We start from the raw sequence: 23621 nt of genomic DNA, 5'->3' as shown, positions 1-23621 counted from the left end.
AATCAGATTATTAGTGTTTTTGCTTGAGTTATAGGAGTTCTTTATATATTTTGAAGATTAACCCTATATCAGATAAGTGGTTTACAAATATTTTCTCCTATTTCATAAGTTGCCATTTGACTCTATTGATCATTTTCTTTGCTTTGTAGAAGCTTTTTAGTTTGATATAGTTCCATTTTTTTGTTATTGTTGTTGCTGTTGTTGTTTTGTTTTGTTTTTTGTTTTGTTTTTTTTTTGCCAAGAATTATGTAACTCAACCTAGGTGACATACTGGCAAGTGTCTAAGCTGGAATTTGAGCCTAATCCTTCTAGTACTAGGTTATAACCTGGGTTGTTAACTACCATAATTTAGTAGTGCATTTTTAACTTCTAGGTTGGTGGTTTTCCAGCATTAAAGTATTCTTTTTTTTTTTAATATTTTATTTATTTATTTGTCAGAAAGAGAGAGAGAGAACACAAGCAGGGGTAGTGGCAGGCAGAGGGAGAAGCAGGCTCCCGCTGAGCAAGGAGCCCGATGTGGGACTCGATCCCAGGTTATGACCTGAGCTGAAGGCAGATGCTTAACGACTAAGCCACCCAGGCATCCCAACATTAAAGTATTCTTGGTAAATCATTAAACTAAAGACCTGAAAGACTGCCCTTCTTGAATCTATAAGGCTAACCAGAAGGAGAATATATGTAAATCATCTCAATTGTCTGAGAAGAGGCACTCACTACTCAACATCCAGTCAAAAATACAATGTCATAGTTGGTTTCTTTTTAAAACTTACCTACCTGTGTTTTTATGAAATGCCTCATTCTAAAAAAAAAGAGATAGGACTGAATATTTAACAATATTAATGATTTGATGGATGATAATGTGAAAGACATCTTTTTTTAACCTTTTAAATTTAAATTCAATTAATTAATATGTAATGTATTATTTGTTTCAGGGGTAGAAGTCTGTGATTTGTCAGTCTTATATAATACCCAGTGCTCATTACAACACATACCCTCCCCTAAAAGACATCTTCTAATACCAGAAATTACCAAGTTAAATAGCTTAAGTGGTGCTAAATTAATTGAAATTGAACTACAGAGGGACATCTGGGTGGCTCAGTTGGTTAAGTGTCTGCCTCCAGCTCAGGTCATGATCCCAGGGTTCTGGGATCCAGTTCTGCATTAGGGCTCCTTGCTCAGTGGGGAACCAGCTTCTCCTTCTGCCACTCCCTCTGTTTATGTGCTTTCTCTCTCTCTCTGACAAATAAATAAATAAAATCTTTAAAAAAAAAAGAAATTGAACTGCAGAACCTAACAATGACTATTCAAATAAGTTCTACCAAGTTGTGTTTGGCACATATGTCTCTGTTTGGAAGTTACAAAATTATTTTAATTATAATGATGGAAAAGGCTAACTTCTCTTTTAAGGAAATAACTTTGTTTTTATTCATCTTTTATTCCTCAAAACATCTAGCATAACACCTAGAACAGCAGACTCATCCAAAAGCATTTATAGAATGACCAGAAATATTATTGTAAAATATGTTGCTCTGTTTGTTTAAAACTGGACTTAAGTGAACAACTCTTTTGGTTTCCTTCTAACATCACAAACAGGGCTATTTTGATCTCTGGAGCCACAATTTCCTGTTACCAACCCAAATCCAATATACTACAGTAATATGTTTTTCTACCTATTGGTGAATCTTTGGGCCTAATAAAGTTAAAACAAAATACACAAGTGATAATGAGATCCTGCCCTATGTGTGGAATATCTGGAAGTGTGGGATATAAATTATTAAAAATGGAACCCCCAAACAGGCTGTCAGAATGGATGTGCCATTTCTTCATGGTCTGAAAATATTTAAGGGAGAATATCCAATATCAAGAGTCACCGTATAACATTTTTGGGCCTGATATATACCTGAAATGAAAGAGAAAGGAGGGCTAAAGTTGGAAAAGAAAAAGTCTAGACATCAAACAGTCTTTTGTTTAAGTAACTTGAGGTACAGGACTATATATCCATAGAAGGGCATGGAAAGGGAGGCACAGGCCTTTCTTCATCACTTTTCTTACTCAGTTCCATTACTCAGCCCTGATCAACTGTGGGTGGGTGAGGCCTCTCTCTCTCCACCTCAAAGGAGTTCACCAATGATTGGGTGTGTCGGTTACTGAATTATTCCATAGGAAACGAGTCTCATATCATATTCACCTAATCAAGACAATTTCAGAACAAATGCCAATATCACCACCATTACTTCATTCTTTTATTGAGAAAAAAGAAAGGGAAAATAAACCTAAATTTTCTGAATACTGAGATAGTATAGACTTTTAATGATAAGGTAATCAAAATAATTAGCTGATTATGAAAATAAAATTAAATTTGAATACATTTAATTCATATATTTGTTAAAATATCTACTGTATTTAAGTGTTATACTTAGTTCTGAGGTTAGAAGATGGAATGATTAATTGCTTTCCACTAGCAGGAAGTCACAGCAGGAGAGGCAGATGTAGATGCTCCTCAAGTGGTATGGAAACAAAGAGCTAAGGGAAGAGAGACAATGGAGTAATTGATTCTGCTTGGCAGAGATTTTACAGAAGGCCAAGAACTCACGAATAATTAAGATTTCACCAGGATAACAAAGAAATTTCATTCCAAGAAGAAGCAGCAACATAAGCAAAAGTACTGAGACTTGAATAGAATACACAATACATTTGTAAGATGTTCACCAAAAAACCTCAGTCTGAAAGAAATACAATTTTTTTTCTAATCCACGCCCCTAAGTAATCAAACTCTTTGTGCTAGTCCTTCTTGATGGATCAATGTAATAAGCAACCCTGGAAATAAATCCCCATACTGAGTGCTTTTGGGACAATCCTTTTACTTCTAAGAAACCATTCTGTGTGGTTGAACGGGACTAAGTTTTCATTCAAATATAGAAAATTACCACCAGGCCACTCTTTCCTTGTCTTTCCTGTCATTATACTATATCACATTCTTGGAAGGCATTCCTGAGCCACTTAAAGGACCCTGCTCTGTGCTTTGTAAGACACAGTACTTCACATAATGTTGCATTTCTTAGCCCATTTTTATAATTGTCTGTACATTTGTGTCCCTCATGACAGTGTAGGTTCCTTAAAGACAGGATTGTGTCCTTCTTTTTAACCATAGTATTCCCAAGGCCTGCCCAACTGCCAGACCCATAGTTGGCACTCAATAAAAATCTATTAAATAAATGAATGTCTGCATGCTTGTTGTTTTAGGGGTCTGAGATCTTCTTGTGGGGTACTGGGTCAGGCCTGGCCAAGACAAGGATCAGTAGGGCTGGCAACTGAGGATTAGTTCCAGGGTAGGACACACTAACTGAGGAGGTCTGTGGTAGAAAAACAAGAGGACTGAATTTAAGCCAAAGTCCTTAAAGAAAATGGAGTTTCAAAATCTAGAAAACAAAATCAAATGGCAGAATCAGAGTCTTAAATGAGAAGAAAGCCTAGGCTGTGCTTCTCAAGTAGGGGACCTTGTGTTCACAGGAGTATTTGTCAGGGTGCCTTGGAGGACAGGAAGCCATAAAACCAACGTGGACCAACTTCCTACAATGTCAGATTTATTCAATGGTGAGTAATTTAAAACATTCTATTTCGGGGCGCCTGGGTGGCTCAGATGGTTAAGCGTCTGCCTTCGGCTCAGGTCATGATCTCAGGGTCCTGGGATCGAGTCCCGCATCGGGCTCCCTGCTCCTTGGGAGCCTGTTTCTCCCTCTGCCTTTCTCTCTCGCTCTGTCTCTCATGAATAAAAAAAAAAAAAAAAAAAAAAAAAAAAAAAAAAAAAAAAAAAAAAAACATTCTATTTCTACTAAACATGGAGTGAAATGAAAATTTTCACATATTTTAAAAATAAAAATGAGTTTCAGAATAACTAGCTTTCAGTGAACCACTTCATTTGTATGCCCAAGTTCCTAGAGGCATGTGCTTTTCCCCCTGATATTAGGGACTCTGCAGTACAAATTTCTGAGAAGCATAGGTAGGGTAAGAAGCTGAACAAAACCAAACTTTGAAAGAAATACATTGAACACAATTTAAGAGGAATTTTTTTAAAAGATTTTATTTACTTATCCATTTTAGAGAGAGTGTGTGTGAGTGGGGGTAGAAGCAGAGGGAGAGGGAAAAAGAATCCAATGCAGACTCCAGGCTGAGCAGGGAACCTGATGTAGGGCTCCTCTGGGGGCTCAACGTGGGGCTCAATCCCATGACCGCAAGACCATGACCTGAGTCAAAACCAGGAGTCAGACTCAACTGACTGAGCCCACCCAGGCACCTCTCAAGAAGGATCTTAAACAACTTACAAGAACAATATTGGGCCGTCCTTAGCTTAATTTTACTGATTTGCAGAAAGATGAATTCTATGGATTAGAGAAAATGTTAAGTAGGTTAAGTAGTTCTTAACTTTTTTTTAACTAAAATCAACTTTTTTTTTTACAATTACAAAAAAATGTATAAAACAAGATTTGGCACAAATTGATCATTGTTGAAGCTAGGCAATGGATACTTGAGGCTTCATTATACTATTCCCTTTATTTTTTTTTATTTATGTGAAAGTTTTTATACTAAAAGTTTAAAGAGACAAAAACAATGTGTGCTTAGTTATAAAATAATGTTACATGCAGGTAAGCAAAAGGAAGAAAATGTACAAGAAACGTAATTCCATCACCCAGATACCACCATTTTGTAGTATTACTTTCCAAGACTACTTGTAGATAGCAATAGATAATTTTTTTAAATCTAAAAGAAGTATAATTCCATTGCCCAGACACTATAATATTGTAGGGTTAATTTTCTAATCTACCCATAGATAGAGGTTAGATAGATATTTTAAAAGTTGTGTTTGACTCTCTAAACACATTCTACCTTACACTCTATTGAGTCAAGCACTGCACTCTTTGACTGTGCTCTGGTAAATTTGACTGCCACTTCCCTGGCTATTTGCCTTTAATTTGAAGTCGTTCTCCAAAATCTCAAACACTCATGTTATTTTTTATTTCATACATAGGTTAACTTATGTCCTATTTATATTACTTTGTTCTAATAAAATAGTGCTGCTGAATTGGCAATGGTCCTAATTCAGATTACTTTATGAATAGAAAATTAAAATTATTGGAATAAAATAGAACCACAGTGGATAGTCACTACAATGTACTCTCCAGTTGCCCAGCACATATCCAAAGACATACTATAGCTCCAAAAATATCCTCGCCATGGATAATCCACGTGCCACCAAACAAAAACACCCACCTCCTTCCCAGATGGGAAATTATACCAAGTCATGTCTATTAGACCTTCACAATGTCCTGTGGTAAGTGTTCTTCAAGTCCAAGCTTTCTGTACAATCTCCTTCAGTACAGTTGAGTGAGACTCTAATGTGAGAGTTTCAAAATACCAGTCTTGAGTTAGAGGATGAGTTTCACTATTCTTCAGTCAGGGTCCCAAAAAGAAATAGATGGCACAACTAAATAGGTTAACTTCAAGGAGGAACTGTTTACAAAGGGACTATTTACTGAGTAGTGAGGGTGGGAATTACAAGGTAGAATGCAGGAACGCAGGGTTTTGTAGCAGTTGAGCTATTGCCCCTAGGACAGAAGTTACCAAAGGAGGGAGAGAGTCACACAGAGTGATTTGGCTTGAGTAGATCAGTGACCTTCAGTGAAGGACACAGAAGGCAAACTTGCAAGGAGGGAGCCAGGAGATAAATATTATGACCTTATCCTCTCCCCTCCCTATGATTCTCTTTAGACCAGTTAGGCTCACTCATTAAGCTAAGCTCAATTTCCCAAACCAGAGTGCTGCTATTTAATGTAGAATAAGGTGGAATGTATTTGGAGAGTCAAGCACAATTTTTAAAAAATATCTATCTAATTTCTATCTATGAATAGACTAGAAAATTAATTGTACAATATTATAGTGTCTAGGCAATGGAATTCTATTTCTTATGGATTTTATAGTACATGCTTATAATAAGAGATTACTTTCTTCCATTTCTTCTCTCTAAATGAGATATTTTATTATAGTTACTCTGCCTATGGTGTGCATTTATTTTCCCCTCTGAATCCACTGTTCTCCCTCTACCTTTCTCTATCCTACTCTCTGTCCTGGGAGGCTGATCTGTATGGAACACGATTAATGGATTCTTACATCCTCTAGCTTCCAGTTGTTCTAAGCCAATGAGGAGGCACAGCAGTAGATCTGTGAGGCATAAGTTGGTTTGGGGGTATGCTGAGGACAAAAGTAGGTCTGACCAATGTGTCAAAATTTTAAAATCTAATAAAATTTTTAAAAATCTAAAAAAAAATCAGTTGTTCTAATATATCAACCATACCTTCTTGGTTTGCCTTCATTACTTCTCCATCATTAGTTAATGAAGAATTGTATTTTCGGGTGCCTGGGTGGCTCAGTTGGTTAAGCGACTGCCTTCGGCTCAGGTCATGATCCCGGAGTCCCGGGATCGAGTCCCACGTCAGGCTCCCTGCTCAGCAGGGAGTCTGCTTCTCCCTCTGACCCTCCTCCCTCTCATGCTCTCTGTCTCTCATTCTCTCTCTCGCAAATAAATAAAATATTTAAAAAAAAAATTAAAAAAAAAAAAAAAGAATTGTATTTTCAAACTATAGTTAAATCTACCTGTAATATATATATATATATGCTTATGCTAAGTGTATGATGTGCATGCGTATGTTTTGGGGGAAAATGGACAGAGATGGGGAATAAGGACTGAAGTAAGTTTGTAAGGAATAAAAATGAAATACAATGAAATTATCTAATTTTTTAAAGGTTGTGCTTTTTTTTTTCAGATAATTCCATGGATAATTATTTGACCATATTACAAAACACACATATTACTGAGAAAAGGGCGGAGGGCGGACTTCCAGTTTCAAAATGGCAAACATTTGAGGTAATCTCCCCTCCCACACTAAATTCATAGAAATGCAGGAAAACGTATTTTTATTTTTTTTAAGGTTTTATTTATTTATTTGACAGAGAGAGAGCACAAGCAGGGGGAGTGGGAGAGGGAGAAGCAGACTCCCTGCTGAGCAGGGAGCCCAACACAGGGCTCAATCCCAGGACCTGGAGATCATGACCCAAGCCAAAGGCAGACGCTCAACCGACTGAGCCACCCTGGTGCCCCTGGAAAATGTATTTTGAAAATTAAAACAACCATTGTAAAAAACAAACAAACATAAGTCATGGGAATAAAAGGCATAGCATAAGGAATGTAGTCAACGATATTGTAATAATGATATAACAGGACATGGTAGCTACACTTGTGGTGAACATAGCATAATGTATAAACTTGTCAAGTCACTAAGTCATATATATACCTGAAATTATTGTATCGTTGTGTGTCAACTACAGTCAAAAAATAATAAAATAAAATTTATAACCACCACCAACAGAAAAACAAGAATTTATAGAACTACAAAAAGAGTAATTGACCTTTGAAAAATACAAACAGGTATGAGAGCGGTCACAGATTCCCTTGGGAAAGTTCTGATCTAGGAGGTAAGACCAGCAACACTAATGCTCCATGCCTAGAGATGATGAAATCCAGGAGAAGGAGCTAGACCCAGAAGAAATTGGCAGGATGATTAGTTAGAGTACCACAAAGGGAGAAGCTAGGCAGGATAAATCTTGCATATCTCTTTCCTCCCGCTCTTGCAAGACAAATGGCAGTATCTACCTCCAGGTAGATACTCCAGATGAATATGGGCACTTATTGCAGAGAAATAGGACAATGTCCTTGAGGGCTAGTGGCAGTAAGAGGAATGGGGAACACTCAAACCCAGACCAGTCATTAAGTTACCCTGCCAGGCACTATATCCTTCATTAGATTTAGATAGAAAGGAGTAGAAGACATATTTCAGGGGATAATTGCCTAGACTTTTCCAGAACTGCACAAAGATATGAAACCTCACAAAGGGTCAGCAAGGGCCATGCAAAATAAAAACACAGAGAAGAGATGGTGAAATCTTAGAATATCAAGTTAAAGAAGAGAATCCTGATGCCACTTGAGAGAAAAGATGGATTCCTTACAGGACAATAAAAACAGACTTTTCACTGGCATACTGCTTGCGATGAAACACGTGAACAAAATATTGAGTGAAAAGCCTTTGAACCTGAAACTCTATGCCTAGTCAAATTATCAAATAAACAAAATCATTTTCAGAGAAAACAGTAACTGGGAATTTGATGGCCTCCTTTTCTAGTTCTGAACGAGTTTAGCTTAATGTTAAGTATCAAAATAAGTTTTAAACATATTTCAGATATAATATGCAGCCCTTAGGCCCCCTGCGGATTGCCTACTATTGATGAATGCAATTGTTAGTTTCTCTTGAATGAAATCTATTCTTTGGAAGCTACACTCAGTTTGTTCCTTTGTAACAACTTATTTTCTACTCATTGTCCTATGCCTCCCCACTGCCTCACAAAGAATGTAGGTTTTACATTTATGTGGCACCTTGTGTCTTTGCCCTGATTCCCCTATCTCTAAAGCCCATCCTTCTACAATCTTACATGTCTACCAGACTTGAATCATGGCCTATCCCAATCTGGCTCATCCAAATACCACTTAAGCCTTGGTTAGGGCAAATTAAGACTTTTAGTAACATACGAGATTATATGTTATGTTAGAGTTTGAGGCTACAGTGCGTCAATAATGAATCAGAAGAAATAGAAGAGTCCTCTAGCCTCTTTAAATTTAAATCTTAATCCTGCAATTTACTAGTTGTGTGACCCAGGGTCAGTCTTACTAAACAAGCCTAAACCTATTTTTATAAATGAGGAGAAGACCCTTTTTACCTCAGGGTTATTGTGCAAAAAAAATGATGTAATATATTTAAGGACCCCAAACAGTAGTAGGCTATCAATAGATGGGAGTTTTCTCCATTTCTTCCCTCTTAACAGCAGGGCAAATTCTGCTGATAAAGAAATGTAAATTTGGGCGCCTGGGTGGCTCAGTTGTTAAGCGTCTGCCTTCAGCTCAGGTCATGATCCCAGGGTCCTGGGATCGAGTCCCACATTGGGCTCCCTGCTCTGCGGGAAGCCTGCTTCTCCCTCTCCCACTCCCCCTGCTTGTGTTCCTGCTCTCGCTATGTCTCTCTCTGTCAAAAAAATAAATAAAATCTTAAAAAAAAAAAAAGAAATGTAAATTCATTTAACCTTGAAAAATAATTTGAGAAATAAAAATAAAAATTCATTTTTCCAGTCCACGAATAAAGAAAAGTTAAAAATGAGTTGAACGCACCAGGTGATATTTTAATTTACCATGTTGCTATCTGTGAATGCCTATTTAAAGTCAAGTTATCAAACATTTGATTTACTAGCAAGGCTGTATCCACAGAGCTGAAGACAGGTTCTCTTAAATCTGGATTCGGTCTGCTCTCTACCTAAAATTACTATTTCATTCCTGGAAGCTGGGTTTATAATCTTTATTCAAGAATTTGCTCGCAGGAGGGTAAGAGATGAAATTGTATTATATGTGCAGTTGGAACTTCTCCTGGCCGCATCCTGAAGGCAAGACTAAAAGCAAACTATTGAACTTGGTGCAGTGGCATCTGAACTATAATCTAACCCTTTCCTATAAAGTGTTATTTGAGATGGACTTGGGCAAAGCATGTGACTGTTCTAAGTATTTGGTTGAGCCAGAGTCCATTAGTGGAAAGGATGTGGGTTTTCCCCTGATAAGCATGGACTTCTCCCTCACATGCACTGTGTGTGTGTGTGTGTGTGTGTGTGTGTGTGTGTGTTGGCTCATGCTATGTAGAATTCTGATGGTTGCTATGCAGGGACTTGGAAGTATAGTTGGGCTATGGGTTCTAAGAGCAGCTACTTGTAATAGTAGCTGTTAGTCAAAGATGTAAACTAGTGGCCCACAGTCCCATTGAGGCCCACAGAAATGTTTGGTTTGGCCATGGCAGTATCATTGTAAAAATAAAAGAATCAGGTGCTACACTGCTCAGAAGTAAAGTTTCACTTAAGAATATTAACTTCAGACCTCTTGCAAAATCAGGTCTGGCAAACCTAGGTCTTTGTTCCCACAGGTCAACTTTGTTCCCAGCAGCTTCTCTCTTTCAATGGAGCATGTGCTGGCCAGTTCACCACCACTCTCATGTTGTCTCTTATTGGGTGACATTTAAGCCAAATGTCATGGCCGCTTTTCTTATAGCATTTAGCCTTCACACTTCCCCATTACCAGCCAGACCTCTGTTGACATTCAAGTCTGTAATTCCTATGCCTCCCAAAGCTTGCAAAGGTCCTAGCAGGGTCTCAAGCATTTTATGGAGAATTACCAAAACAGTGTCACCACTCCGGAGCTGGGCAGGCAATGCCAGTGGAAAGTAGAGGCACAGGGGCAGGCTGATAAATATCAATAGTAGCAAAGGTAGCAAACATTCGGTCAGCCAACAGGGTGGGAAGGCTGCAGGGAAGAACCTGGCTGTAGCAGAGCTCCCAGCCCCAGGCAAGGCGAGACCCTGCAAACTCTCCAAACAGGTGCCGACATCTGATAATCAGATAGTCTTTAAGCATCATTATCTAGACACAAAAATGAAACGTCACCTCAGTTTGTAGTGACAAGCTAATGAAGCTGGAGACGTGGGTTGCACAAGTTCTGGAGGGTCATCTCAGGGTCACCTCTTCACTTTCTCATTTGTTCTCCACTGTCTTACTTGCATGTGAAGGCATGCTTTGGCTTCAAATAGAACAAAAATTAAGCGGTTTTCCTTTGGAAACAGTAAATGAGGGGGAGTGACTTGTTTCTTTAATGGCTATGGAATAGCACTGATTTAGATGTGGGTCGCACCTTCTCATAGGGAGCACATCTTAAACCTTATACTTTCTTCTGTGGTCACAAATGTTTAATTCATATGAATATTTTCAGTAGATGGATAATAGAATTGTATATAATTCTGTATTTTAAAGAACTGACAATACGTAATGTGTGCTGTCATATTTGCGTTTGGAAGGATCTGCTGTGCTGCAGTTCAAGCCTGAGAATTTTGACAGAAGTTGAAATACTTGAGATCAGATGTACTGTGGGAGTGGGGTAGGTATCTTCTTTTTGGAAGGAACCTTGTAAAGAAAAGAGTTGAGCTCCAACTGAGCATCATTATCCAAGGAATAACTTTTTAATTCACTTTAGTGAATTTAAGTACCTACACACATGTCCATTAATTATAAATTTTATATAATCTATATACTATGTTATAAATGAAAGAGAAGTATGTGAAACAAATGAAGAGAAACAAGAATTTTTTTTTTTCTGGTTTGTTTTTTGTTGGTGGTGGGGGTTTTTTTTGTTTTGTTTTGTTTGAGAAACAGAGTTTTTATAAGTACAAACTGAGACAGGAAATAGCTGGATAATAGGGAGTCTCCATCTGCAACTTTGCAAAATATTGCCAAATTGTCTCCCAATGTCATTTACCAATTTACACTCCCATGACAGTATGTGAGAGTTCCCGTGTCCATCCATGGTTATTTCTGTCATTATATCTCAAGTACCTACACACAGTAGGGATATGAATGATGTTTGATGAATGAACAGATGAATGAGAACCAGGATTGTTTTTAACCAGGGGGACAGTCCAAAACACAGGTCCAGCACCAGCCCTTCCTAAAGGCGTGTAAGGGCAGATCTGGCATTGCACGAGGGTCTGCTCAGAGAAGCAAAGTAGAACACACTACATGGAAAGAATAGTGACAAAGAAACAATCAAATCCCAGATGAGAAAAATGTAACAGAAGATGGATAGGACATGGCAGGAAGGCAAGTCTTCCAGTAGGGCAATACACAGACATCCAGGTAGCATGATTATCAGTGAATTTTCAGCTAGTGGGAACTCTAACTCTGAAGGCAAGACCCCAGTTTCTGGAAAGGAGTGTCAGAGAAACTATTGTCTTTATGGAGAGAAAGACAGTGTTAGGTACAAAGGACATTAAGGAGGGTGGGAAATGAATGGAAACTAGAGAAAACTCCAGAGCTAGAAATCAGAGTCGGCCTGTCAAAATATACCTATGTCTTATAATTTCCGCTCTAGACCCCCAGTGTTCATAGATATCGATGTATTTTGGGCTGTAGTTCAGGGTCCCTGGTGTCAGTTCGCAAACAGATTTCCTCCTTTTCTTAATTCCTTTTACCCTGCCCTCCTCCTCCCCACTGGCCATCACCTGGGTTTCGTTCCTCATGCTCTGTGGTCTTACCGGCTCATTATTAAAGACACAGTCATTACTCCTGGTTGCCATCCTTTAATACTAAATCATGACTTCCCGAGTTTAGTTCACGCTGCTGATGGGATTATTTCAAATTAATCTGCTAGTATTAAAAAATTCAAGGGGTTACTGGGTGGTTCGGTCGGTTGAGTCAACTCTAGATTTTGGCTCAGGTCATGATCTGAGGGTTGTGAGATCAAGCCCTGCGTTGGGCTCTGTGCTTAAGATTCTCTCTCTCCCCCACCTTTCTCTCTCTCTCTCAAAAAAAAAAAAAAAGTTCAAGGAGTGTGCAGTGAAGAACCATACCTAATAGATACATAAGTATCCAATAATGAAGGAAAAATGTTACTTATTTCCAAAAACACTGCTGATCAGTCTGAATCTGAGAGACTTGAACTTCAGCTCTCACAGTGCAAAAGGATAAATATTTCAAGGCAAAAGGGAGTATCTACTTTCTATAACGCCTGTATACAGTCCTCCTAGAAAAGAAAGCTGAGACATTTGGGAGGGATCTTTCTACTAAATTATGGCCAATGGTAAACGTAAGGAAGAAATAATCAGTAAGTTTTGTAACATGTTTCTCTTTTTTTGCCTCCTGGTCTTGAAATTAATGAAAACTTTTCCTTTGATTAGACCCCTCAGTTCAAGATTTATTGTTTGTATTTATTGCTCTACTATTGAAAAATTATATGCATAAGACTTTATGCTACAAGGTACCATAGAAAATGCAAAGATGAAAAATAAACAGAAGCCATTCCTCATAAACTAGCACTTGAAAGTTGGAGTTTCTATAAATTTTGCAAATCGGAGTGGCAGATTTTCTCTATATTAACATCCCTCATCTGGGGAGAAAAAAAGCCTTAGCTTATACCACTCAAGTGCTACAAGTAAGGCATGATTTTCCACTGAAGCAATACTGCATCTTCGGTGGAGACATGAGAGTGCGTCATCCAGACTACAACTTGGAGAGTTCAGGAGTCAGATGTCATTTAAGAATCCAGGGCAATTAGGAGTAGAAAAATAGAATTGACAGATTCCTATAGAAAAGTTGGGATCTTGCCATGCTTGCTTTTCTTAGAAGGAAATACATTTCCTGTACTTCTGTAAATGTCACTGAGGAAAAAAGCGTTAGCATATAAGTCCCCTCAACCTCGGGGTTCATAGCTAACCTTTAGTTTTCCATTTCTGATATTGAGTTCCTCATCCTGACAACCACATATACGTTTATAGATTTTTGGTTGAATAATAGAAGATTGAAAGAAAACCCTCCTATTTTTCTTTAAAGATTTTATTTATTTATTTGAGAGAGAGAGAGCACAAGAGGTGGGGAGGGTCAGAGGGAGAAGCAGACTCCCCGCTGAGCAGGGAGCCAGATGTGGGACTCGATCATGACCTGAGCCGAAGGCAGTTGCTTAACCAACTGAGCCACCCAGGCGCCCCCTTCCTCCTATTTTTAAAACTCCTTGATTATTGTCTTTCCAAGCTCTCCTTTCTTTTCTACATCATGTGAAGGCCAAATGCTTTCCACCTGGAGACCCTTGTGAACATCCTCATAACTCCAGGGAGAGGTTCCCGCTTATCCGAATCCCAGCACGACAAGGAAGAAGACACAGCCCATAATAACCCAACCCAACTGCAGTTCAAAAGTAGAAAGATAGGTTAAGAGGAAAGACAGTGCTCTGCAGCAGATGCACCTTGCAAGGAGGCAGGAGTGTGGAGCATGCACAAAGCACCACACCCACATAAACAAAGCTCCAAACTGTTCGCTCATCAGCTAAGGAGTCTCTGCAGCCAACATCTGCCATGACACCTATGTTTATAGCCATAGTAACTGCACCATGTCAAAAGGATTATTTCACTGTCACAATTCATGAAGGGCAAGCCTTGTTACGAGAAAATTTAAGCTTGGAGTTTTTTTTTTTTTTCCAACTTTATTGAGGTATAAAAATCATCTTGCATAACTGAAAAGTAAGGAATGCTTCACAAATTTGTGTGTCATCCTTGGCAGGGCTCATGCTAATCTCTTCATGGATCCAATTTTTGTATATATGCTGCAGAAACAAGCACTAGGCTTTCTTGGATTTTTATTTGGGGTGTTGTATTTTTTCAGTTATTATTTTGACATTCCTTAGATCTGAAAAATCATCAAATCCCAAATTAATAAACTAATATGTTCTTTGAGAAAAATAGATTTTCACATCATTTTAATTGTTCCTTTACACTGAACAGAGTTGATTTTTTTCTTAAAACGGCGTGTGCTGTTTTAATTATTGCATAATTATTATTTTTAAATTTCTGGCAATACTAGTTCTCTGTTTTAATTCTCTTCTTCAAATGTTTCTCAGCAATTACCATCTATATATTCTTTCAGATAAAACTTGGAATCATTTCATCAAGACCCTCCCTTAGGAAAAAAACTCTAATTTATTTCTCTTACCAAAATATATTCCAGATAGTCTTGAGTTAAATATAAATATGCAAACCAGCACCAGAAACAATTAGAAGGAAACAATTGATTGTCTCTTACCTCTAGGCAGAGAACTTTCTAGGCATAAAGAGCAAAGGAGAAACACAAAATGAAAAGATTGATGGAATAGATCTCACGATTCTTGGACTTCTCAAACTCTTTCCCTGGATTAGTTTTACTAGCTCGGTAATCTTGGACAAGATACTTAACCTTTCTGTGTCCTTTGTGTCCATATCTATGTAGCTGAGAAATGAACTCAGTCATGGTGAGTTTATGGAACACCAACTGCATGGAATATCAGGCAGGCATTTAAAACATACTGAAGCATAGGGATAAAAAAACACTTACATAATCTTTAGAAGTAACGTGGTATAATCATAAGAATAGACTTTGGCATTGGACAAAACTGGCTTGTAAATTCAGCTTTTGCCACTTTAGTAGATCTGTGACTTACAATTATGATGATAGTTTAAAGGGTTGTTTTGCGAGTTAAAAATAGTAGAGGTTAAAGTACCAAAATTATAATTTCACTGTCCAAAACAGTAAGCCAATCATCCAAATTCTAATGCAATCCAAAGACCACCACTGCTGTCCCTAACTCAATCAGTTCCTCCCAGATCAATCATGTCTTTAATTTCTCCTCATAACAAGGTTATTAGCATCACAATCTACTCCTAAAAACATGTAAACCAGATAAGAAAGCAACTTACAAAGAAGGAGAATATTTGCAATGCATATGACCAAGTGTTAACACCCTTTAATTAAAAAAGACTTCTAAAAATCAAAATAAAAGATAAGCATGTTCAATAGAAAAAAATAAGTAACTAGCAATTCATAGAAGATATACAAAGGATGGAGAGAAAGATGTTAGTTTCATTTGTAATTTAAAAATGCAAATTTGGGACACCTGGGTGGCTCAGTCCTTTAAGCAGCTGCCTTCAGGTCAGGTCAGGATCTCAGGGTCCTGGGATTGAGCCCCATTATCAGGCTCTCTGCTCAGCGGGGAGTCTGCTTCACCCTATCCCTCTGCCCTTCCCCCCACCTGGTGCTCTCGTGCTTGCTCTCTCTCAAATAAATTAATAAAATCTTTAGAAAAAGATGCAAATTAAATTAAGAATATACTATTGTTTACCAATCAGCATCAGGTATTAAAAAGACTGATAATACTCAGTGTTGCAGTCAGTGAAGGTATATCAGTGAATGTTGGTGAGTTTATAAATTGGTACAACATTTTTAGAAGGAAATTTGATGATATATTCAAAAATCTATCTTAAAAACTTAAATTGTCTTTAGCCATACTATTTACAGGAATTTGACCTAAAAATATCAGAGAGAAACATAAATATTTATGTATATGAATGTTCATTAAAGCATTATTTTGTAATAAAATGAAAAAATAAACTAAATTTCTGTCACTTGGGTGAATGGTTAGATAAATATGTAATTTCCATCTGTTTGACTCTAATACCACTACTAAAAACCATGACCTTGAGAGCCATTTAAAGAAAGAAGAAATTCTTGTAACTAAGCCTTAGATGGAATAGAAAGGATATAAACGATATTTCTTATACTATTCCAATCCTGAAAATAAACCACTTGACTACACACACAAACACACACAGAAAAACAAAAAACAAACACAATAAAGTAATGTACATGAACTTTATATTTTTTTCACTTTTTGATTATCAATATTGTTTAAAGTTTCTGCAATGAGAATTTATTTACAATTTATAGGTTAAGAACAAAGTTTCTTTTTCTTTCAAAAAAATGATTATTTCATATACAAATGATTTTTTCTTCTTTCTATTTTAATTCATTTTAATTTATTTTTTCCACATGTTTACAATCAATCAATAGATTAATAAATGATAATTGTTTTATTTCTAAAAAGACGTGGTGATGAAACAGTCCATTTTTATAGCCTGAGTGCTGGAGTGTATATAAAGACGGAATTTGGGACATGAGCACAATAAAAGGGCTTAATAACGAATCAACAAATGCAAAAATATTATACCAACAATACAGATTAGTGATCTGATTCCAGCTGGGTAAGCTTTTGTTTAGATTCAGGCTCAGGCAAATTCACCACTCTTACTAAAGTAAGCTGATGTACCAAGTCCTATCCTCCACCTGTACAGAAAAACAGACAGATAAAAAAGGGTATGGAATGGAAAGAGCAAGCCCAATTTATTCACAGTACCAAGTACTATTCAGTGAACTGTCTGATCATTTAAATAATGCTAATTTGAGTTAGAAATTGAGACCCCCTGGAGGGCCTAGGAATAACTTAAGGAAATGTGCAGGCCCTACACAACCAGGATGTGCAAGCATTTCACCTCCTGGACCAAAGAGTGAAATCACTAGTAAAATCAATATATCTATGGTTTTTCTCAATTGTAATAGTCTATGATGTTATATGTTGTTTCATAATAAATGAATTTGCATATACGCAGGAAATTCCTGTCTTCTCGTTTCATTCTGAAAAATATTTGACCAAAGTGAAATTAATAGAGAAAAAGATTGTTGATGACTAATTATCATATAAAGACATAGCAAAAGAGCTACCAGATTATAATTTTAGCTGTGGTTCTTACAGGAAAAATTTACTGTTACCCCAAAATACTGCATGATGTTCTTTATGAGGGAAAACCCCAAAGTGGGCAGCATTCAGCTCAGGCAACAACACTCTCAAATCCCTTTATTTTAGTTCTCAAGTGCTGAGTCAACAGCCTCTTGTTGATAAAATCTTCAAATTTGGTCTATTGGTCCCAGCGTAACAGCATTCAAACATTTTTAACAATGTTCACATTAATAACTGTGGTCACCTGCATAATTTCTCTAAGAGTTTGCATACTAATCCTACCCTCTCTGAAGCAGTTGTGAAACTGATGATGTGTGTAGTTATTTTTTAAAAGCCACAAGAGAGTGATTATAATATAAGGAGGGGTGGATGCATATAATTTGGAATTTTCACTCAGAGATACCTATCTAGAAATTCCCTGATGTTGAAACTTTGTCAGAGAGACAAATGCTCCCACATATACAGGAGAGATTCCAATAGCTAGAGAAGAGCGGGTGTAGTCACCTCAAAAAGAAGCAGGGTGGTGCTTAGGTTGCAAAGCCCTGGGGCAGATGCTGAAAATTGGTATTCCTCTTTGGCTTTCCTTCCTTTGTTTTTAGCCTTCTAAATGTTGTACAGACTCATTCATAGTAAAGCCTGAAAATCTGAAATTCCTTGGGAATGAAATTGAAAAATTAATAGTTATTATTAAGTTGAGCAAGTTTTAGAACTAGTAATGATGTGGTTTGAAGTGGTGGGGCTCGGAGCCAATGGCCAAGAAAGAATTCTTGAGACATCTTCAGTGCAATAAGGTGGTTTTATTAAAGCACAGGGAGAGGACCCACAGACAGAAAGAGCTGCATTATAAGTGTGAGGGGTGACTGAGTATATCTCTCAGAGTTGGGGAAAGTAAAGACAAGGGAAGTTTCCAAAAGGACTTTCATATGGTAGAGAAGACTCACAGGATCCTGGAGGCCTAGCTATTATCAAGCTAAGGTTGCTTTTCCCGCTACCAAAGCATTAAACTTAAGACAGTTGGGAGTTTCCTGGAGAAATGTTACACTCTGCCTGCCTCAAGTATTTGTCATTGGGCTGCAGGTTATAAGGAAATTTAATTTTATCTACATTTCCTTCTGCCTTTGTTTCCCATATCAGTAACATGGAGAGAAAATTTCTAAAGTGTGAGTCAATCCTCTGTTTTGCTCTGAATGGGATTTAGACTGCGTAACTAACATAAGTGCAATCTAACACAAGGGAGATTGAAAAAAACTGGCTTTATAGACAAGTAGTAAGCATTTAACTGGATAGAATAGAGCTTCTTCTAGCCAGATGTAACTGTATAATACCCTAACAGGTAGAAAACTCATTTGGAATGGAGTCATCCTTTGAATGATGAGCTTATGCTAAAGGATTCATCCAGACCAGGATTTATCCAGACTTCACCCTTTAAAAACTGATACAGTGTGGGGGCGCCTGGGTGGCTCAGTTGGTTAAGCAACTGCCTTCGGCTCAGGTCATGATCCCAGGGTCCTGGGATCGAGTCCCACATCAGGCTCCCGGCTCAGCGGGGAGCCTGCTTCTCCCTCTGACCCTCTCCTCTCTCATGCTGTTTCTCTCTCGCTCGCTCTCTAATAAATAAATAAATAAAATCTTTAAAAAAAAAAAAAAACTGATACAGTCTGTAAAGTTCCCCAAATATGATTTGATACTAATCTCTTCCCCTTGGTCTGCAGAGCCCAGCTCTTTGGAGGTTCTACTCCACTCTGCAGACTAAATTAGACTTTTCCTTCTCCTTGCTCCCAGAGTACATCGTAGATTCTTCTATTATAATCATAGTTAATACATACAGTGCTTATTACGTGCTAAGCATTATTCTAGGTTCTTTAGATATATCAATTCATTTAAACTTCAAAGTAACTTTATGAGGAAGGTTCTAATATTATCCCTGTTGAGCACACAAATGTTAGGTAACATTTCTGTTACTTCAAACGTCGTTCACCTAGTAAATTAAATAGCTGTTTTTTAAAAATTTTTTTAAATTTTTAAATTTTAATTTTAATTTTTTTAAAGATTTTATTTATTTGACAGAGAGAGACACAGCGAGAGAGGGAACACAAGCAGGGGGAGTGGGAGAGGGAGAAGCAGGCTTCCCGCAGGGCAGGGAACCCGATGCGGGGCTCCATCCCAGGACCCTGGGATCATGACCTGAGCCGAAGGCAGAAACTTAATGACTGAGCCACCCAGGCACCCCGAAATAGCTGGTTTTGAACCCAGACAAATCTGGCTTAAAAATCCAAGTTCTTAACCATCACTGGATTATAACAGTATTTTTACATACTTAGGTCATTGTGATGTGATTTATAATAAGAAGTGTATATTTGGTCTTCTTCCTGTTCCGGGCACAGAGCTCCTAAAACACTTGGAATTTCCTAAGTGACTGAGAGCCATAAAGGTGTCTTCTATTACGTTAATGAAGTGACTTTTGGCAAGCCCTTAGGTCACCTAAGGGTGGAGCTGGTTGTCAGGGGAACCAACCCTGTGATTAGAGGTTTGGACCTTCAGTCCTTCATGGCCTTCACGGAGGGGAGAGGGGCTGAAGATTGAGTCCAGTCACTAATGGCTAGGGATTTAATCAGACATGCTAAGTAATGAAACCTTTATTAAAACCCAAAAGAGGTTAGAGAGCTTCCAGGTTGCCGAACCAGTACACTTCCATGTCGACTGTGCCTGGCTCTAAACTCCCCAAGGACAGAAGCTACTTTGTTCAGGATCTTGCCCTATGTATCTCTTCTTCTGGCTATTATCCTTTGTAATATACCACTAATCTAGTGACTAAATTGGTTTCCTGAGTTCTGTGAGCAGCTCTAGCAAATTAATCAAACCCGAGGAGAGGATCATGGGAATCTCTGCTTTATAGCCAGTCGGTCGGAAGCACAGGTAACAACTTAGACTTGTGACTGGCATCTGAAGTGAAAGGCAGTCTTGTGGGACTGAGCCCTTAACCTGGAGAATCGGATACTGTCTCTGAGTAGATAGTGTCAGAATTAAGTTGAATTGTAGGATACCCAGCTGGTGTCTGAGAACTGCTCGGTGGTATGTGGACTCAGGGAAGTTCCACTCTCAGATTCTTTTCTTACAGCCATGGGACAATGGAGAATACATGAAAGATAGTGAAGGACTTTTAAGAAGCCAGGTCTGGGAAGTGACACAAACGGCTTCTGTCCATGTTCTATTTACCACCTCATATGGCTGCAATCTAGCTGATCTCATACCAAGAGACACTCTGAACTGTAGCCTTCCCATATGCCCAAAAGAAGGAAATAAGATTAGTGAGCATCTAGCCAGTCCTCCTTTCTGGCTACTTATTATCCCTTTATTCATCCTCCCACACATGAAACACAGTCACTTCCATCACTAACTCAAAACCTTTAATCACTAACTGCATCAACTCAAAATCCAGGCTCTCCAGTTGCCATGCAGTCCTGCCCATCTGATCAAGATGCCCCAGGCTCTGGAGACCTATGAACTAAAAAGACAAGGAAGTGACCTTCACCCAAACACGTATCTAATTACAGTGATGGAGTGGGGACAAGATAACCACAATCAACACTTCATTTAGGAGAATAAGAAACACAGCAGTTACTGGTTTGAACCAGTTTTGAAATCCCACTGAGCAGACACTGCCCTGGGGCAGGGGAAAAATCTTGATTAGGCTCCATTATGTTTTCTGGGGAGAACTCCCATTATCCAATGTTCTCAACCTCTGGAGGCTCTTCCTTGTCCATTACTTTCCTTGACTACATCTGGTGTGGGTATTGGGCAGTAAGCCCTTTTTAGGGGCTGTATAGATTGAACAGCCTGCCTACTGCTGCAAGGTTGAGGATCTGCAAGTTGGTTTAAATCCTAACATCACAAATGTTTTTTATTGTACTTTCTTAGTTTCATTGGGAAAAACAGTTCTTTTAAAGTTTAATAGTTTTCGATCTGTATCTAATCAATTCCATATGCCAGTAGCCACACCAATAGTCTTTTTCTAAACATGATTCTGCAGTCTGATTTGTGTTGTGGCTTCACCCTATGATTTCCTTTTTACTTAATGGCAGCTACCTTGAATCATCTATCTTGAGCAAATTGAGGACATACTCATAATCTGATCCTTTCCATGAGTCCCTTCATCCAGCCATCAAGTTGTACTTAACTCCTTCATTCACAGCTTTTAGTAAGTCTATCTCTGATTGTTTAAGGTTTAGACATTAGGACTTTTAAGCTTACAAGGCCCTGAATTTCTGTTCTCTCTCTCTGTCTTCCTTATCATTTCTACTTTTCAGTTGGCCAATTTTCTCCTGGAATCGTCTCTTTTTTAAACTATACTTTGCCAAATGAGCAAATAGTCCTAAAAAACACTGCTAATATTTGGTTTCCCAACTCTTTCTATAGACTTTACAAGCCCAATTGGCACATGGTCTGCATTGTAAGGAAAAGCAGGTAACAAATTTACTAAAAATGTTGCTACATGGGCGCCTGGGTGGCTCAGTTGTTAAGCGACTGCCTTCAGCTCAGGTCGTGATCCTGGAGTCCCGGGATCGAGTCCCGCATCGGGCTCCCTGCTGAGCAGGGAGTCTGCTTCTCCCTCTGACCCTCCCCCTTCTCATGATCTCTCTTATTCTCTCTCTCAAATAAATAAATAAAATCTAAAAAAAAAAAATGTTGCTACCATATAACATAGCTATCCAGTAACCATTTCTTCACTCTCCAGAGCCAATAGCTGAGTTAATGCCACATATCTCAGGTTTTTGTTATGGCAGTACCTCACTTCTGTTACCAATTACTGTGTTAAAAGGAGAATAGATCACTAGCAGCTTTAGCAATAAACCCTCAAATCAGAGGAGCATAATACAACAAAAGTTTGCCACCAGTTCATAATGTGGCCCAGGTAGCTCTTTCAGGTGACTCTACTCCAAGTGATGACTCAGATTTGGATTCCTTCCTCAGTGAGGCTCTTCCATCACACTTTAACCACTTGAACAGAAAAAGAATTTGAGATAATTGAAAATACATATATTGGACTCCGCCCCCGGTTCCTGGCAAAGAGCTCCGAAAACCCTTGTAATTTCCTAAGTGATAAGAATACTAGGAGCATTTTTTGTTCTAATGAGGCAACTCTGAGTGGACTAGACGGCTTCCGGATGGTGGCTGATCACGGGAATGACCAAGCCATGATTAGAAGCTTAGAATTTTCAGTTGCATCTCCTCCTGCACCCTCTTGCCATCTTTAGAGAGGGGAAAGGACCTGGAAATGGAGTTAATGATTGGTCATGCCTATGTGAGGAAGCCTCCATAAAATCCTAATAGTGTGGGGTTCAGAAAGCTTCCATGCTGTCAAAAACCACATGGGGGAGTGATACACCCCAACTCTATGGGGATAGAAGCTCCTGTGCTCAGACATTCTCATACCTCACCCTACGTATCTCTTCATCTGACTATTTATACCCTTTATCATATCCTTTAATAAATTGGTAAACATAAGGAAGTGTTTCTCTGAGTTCTGTGAACCGTCCTAGCAAATTAATCAAACCCAAGGAGAAGGTTGGTGGGACCTCTGATCTATAGTGGGTTGGTCAGAAGCACAGGTTATAACCTGGGCTTGCAACCAGTATCTGAAAAGGTGGGCAGGGTGGTGGGGGGGGCAGTCTTATGGGACTGAGCTCTTAGCTTGTGGAATCTAATGCTGTCTCCACATAGATAGAGTCAGAATTGAGTTAAATTGTAAGACAGTTAGCTGGTGTCTCAGAGAATTTGCTTGGTATTGGGAACTCTGCACATTGGTGACCAGAAGTGTCACAAGTGAATTGTTCTATGTGAATAATAAAGGAGATTCATAAAAAAGAAACACACAATAGGGAAGAAATGGATTTTTCCTTACATATGGGTAAAAAAAAAAAAAAATCCCTGAGGTTTTCCCTTTAGAGAGTATGTACAAGATTGAGATATTTTAGTGGTTAGCACTGGAAATGGCAAACATCATGCTCACTCATTGTTCATAAACCAGACACTTGGCCCCAGACTAATGACAAGAGAGGCTGTGAAATGTAAGCTACCTGCGTGCTTAGTAAAATGAAAAAGTATTGTTCAGCATGTAGCCGATAGATCTTTGCCACACTATGATAGGTAGAAAAAGCCCCAGACTTAGAGCAGTTATATTTGAATCCTGACTCCTAGTTCTTACTAAATGTTTGATCTCAGCCAAGTTAATTAATGTCTCATAATCTTTGTTTCCTAATATGTAAACACTATTCATAAAACCTAGTTTTATAAGGTTATAGAGATATGTAATTCAATTCAATTCAAAAATTATTGGTCA

The 23621-nt window shown here is 38.3% G+C and overlaps 1 non-coding gene across 1 annotated transcript; it reads right to left on the bottom strand.

Moving 5' to 3' along the window:
* Positions 1-14194: 14194 nt before the first annotated feature.
* On the bottom strand, positions 14195-14297 carry LOC123324198. The gene has a single exon (XR_006539686.1). It is a non-coding gene; the product is annotated as a U6 spliceosomal RNA (small nuclear RNA).
* Positions 14298-23621: the final 9324 nt, after the last annotated feature.

The sequence above is a fragment of the Neomonachus schauinslandi genome, chromosome 2, assembly GCF_002201575.2.
Source record: "Neomonachus schauinslandi chromosome 2, ASM220157v2, whole genome shotgun sequence".
In the NCBI taxonomy this organism is placed as follows: Eukaryota; Metazoa; Chordata; class Mammalia; order Carnivora; family Phocidae; genus Neomonachus; species Neomonachus schauinslandi.
Note: the sequence above shows the minus strand (reverse complement) of the source record. Positions and strands in the feature narration are given on the sequence as shown.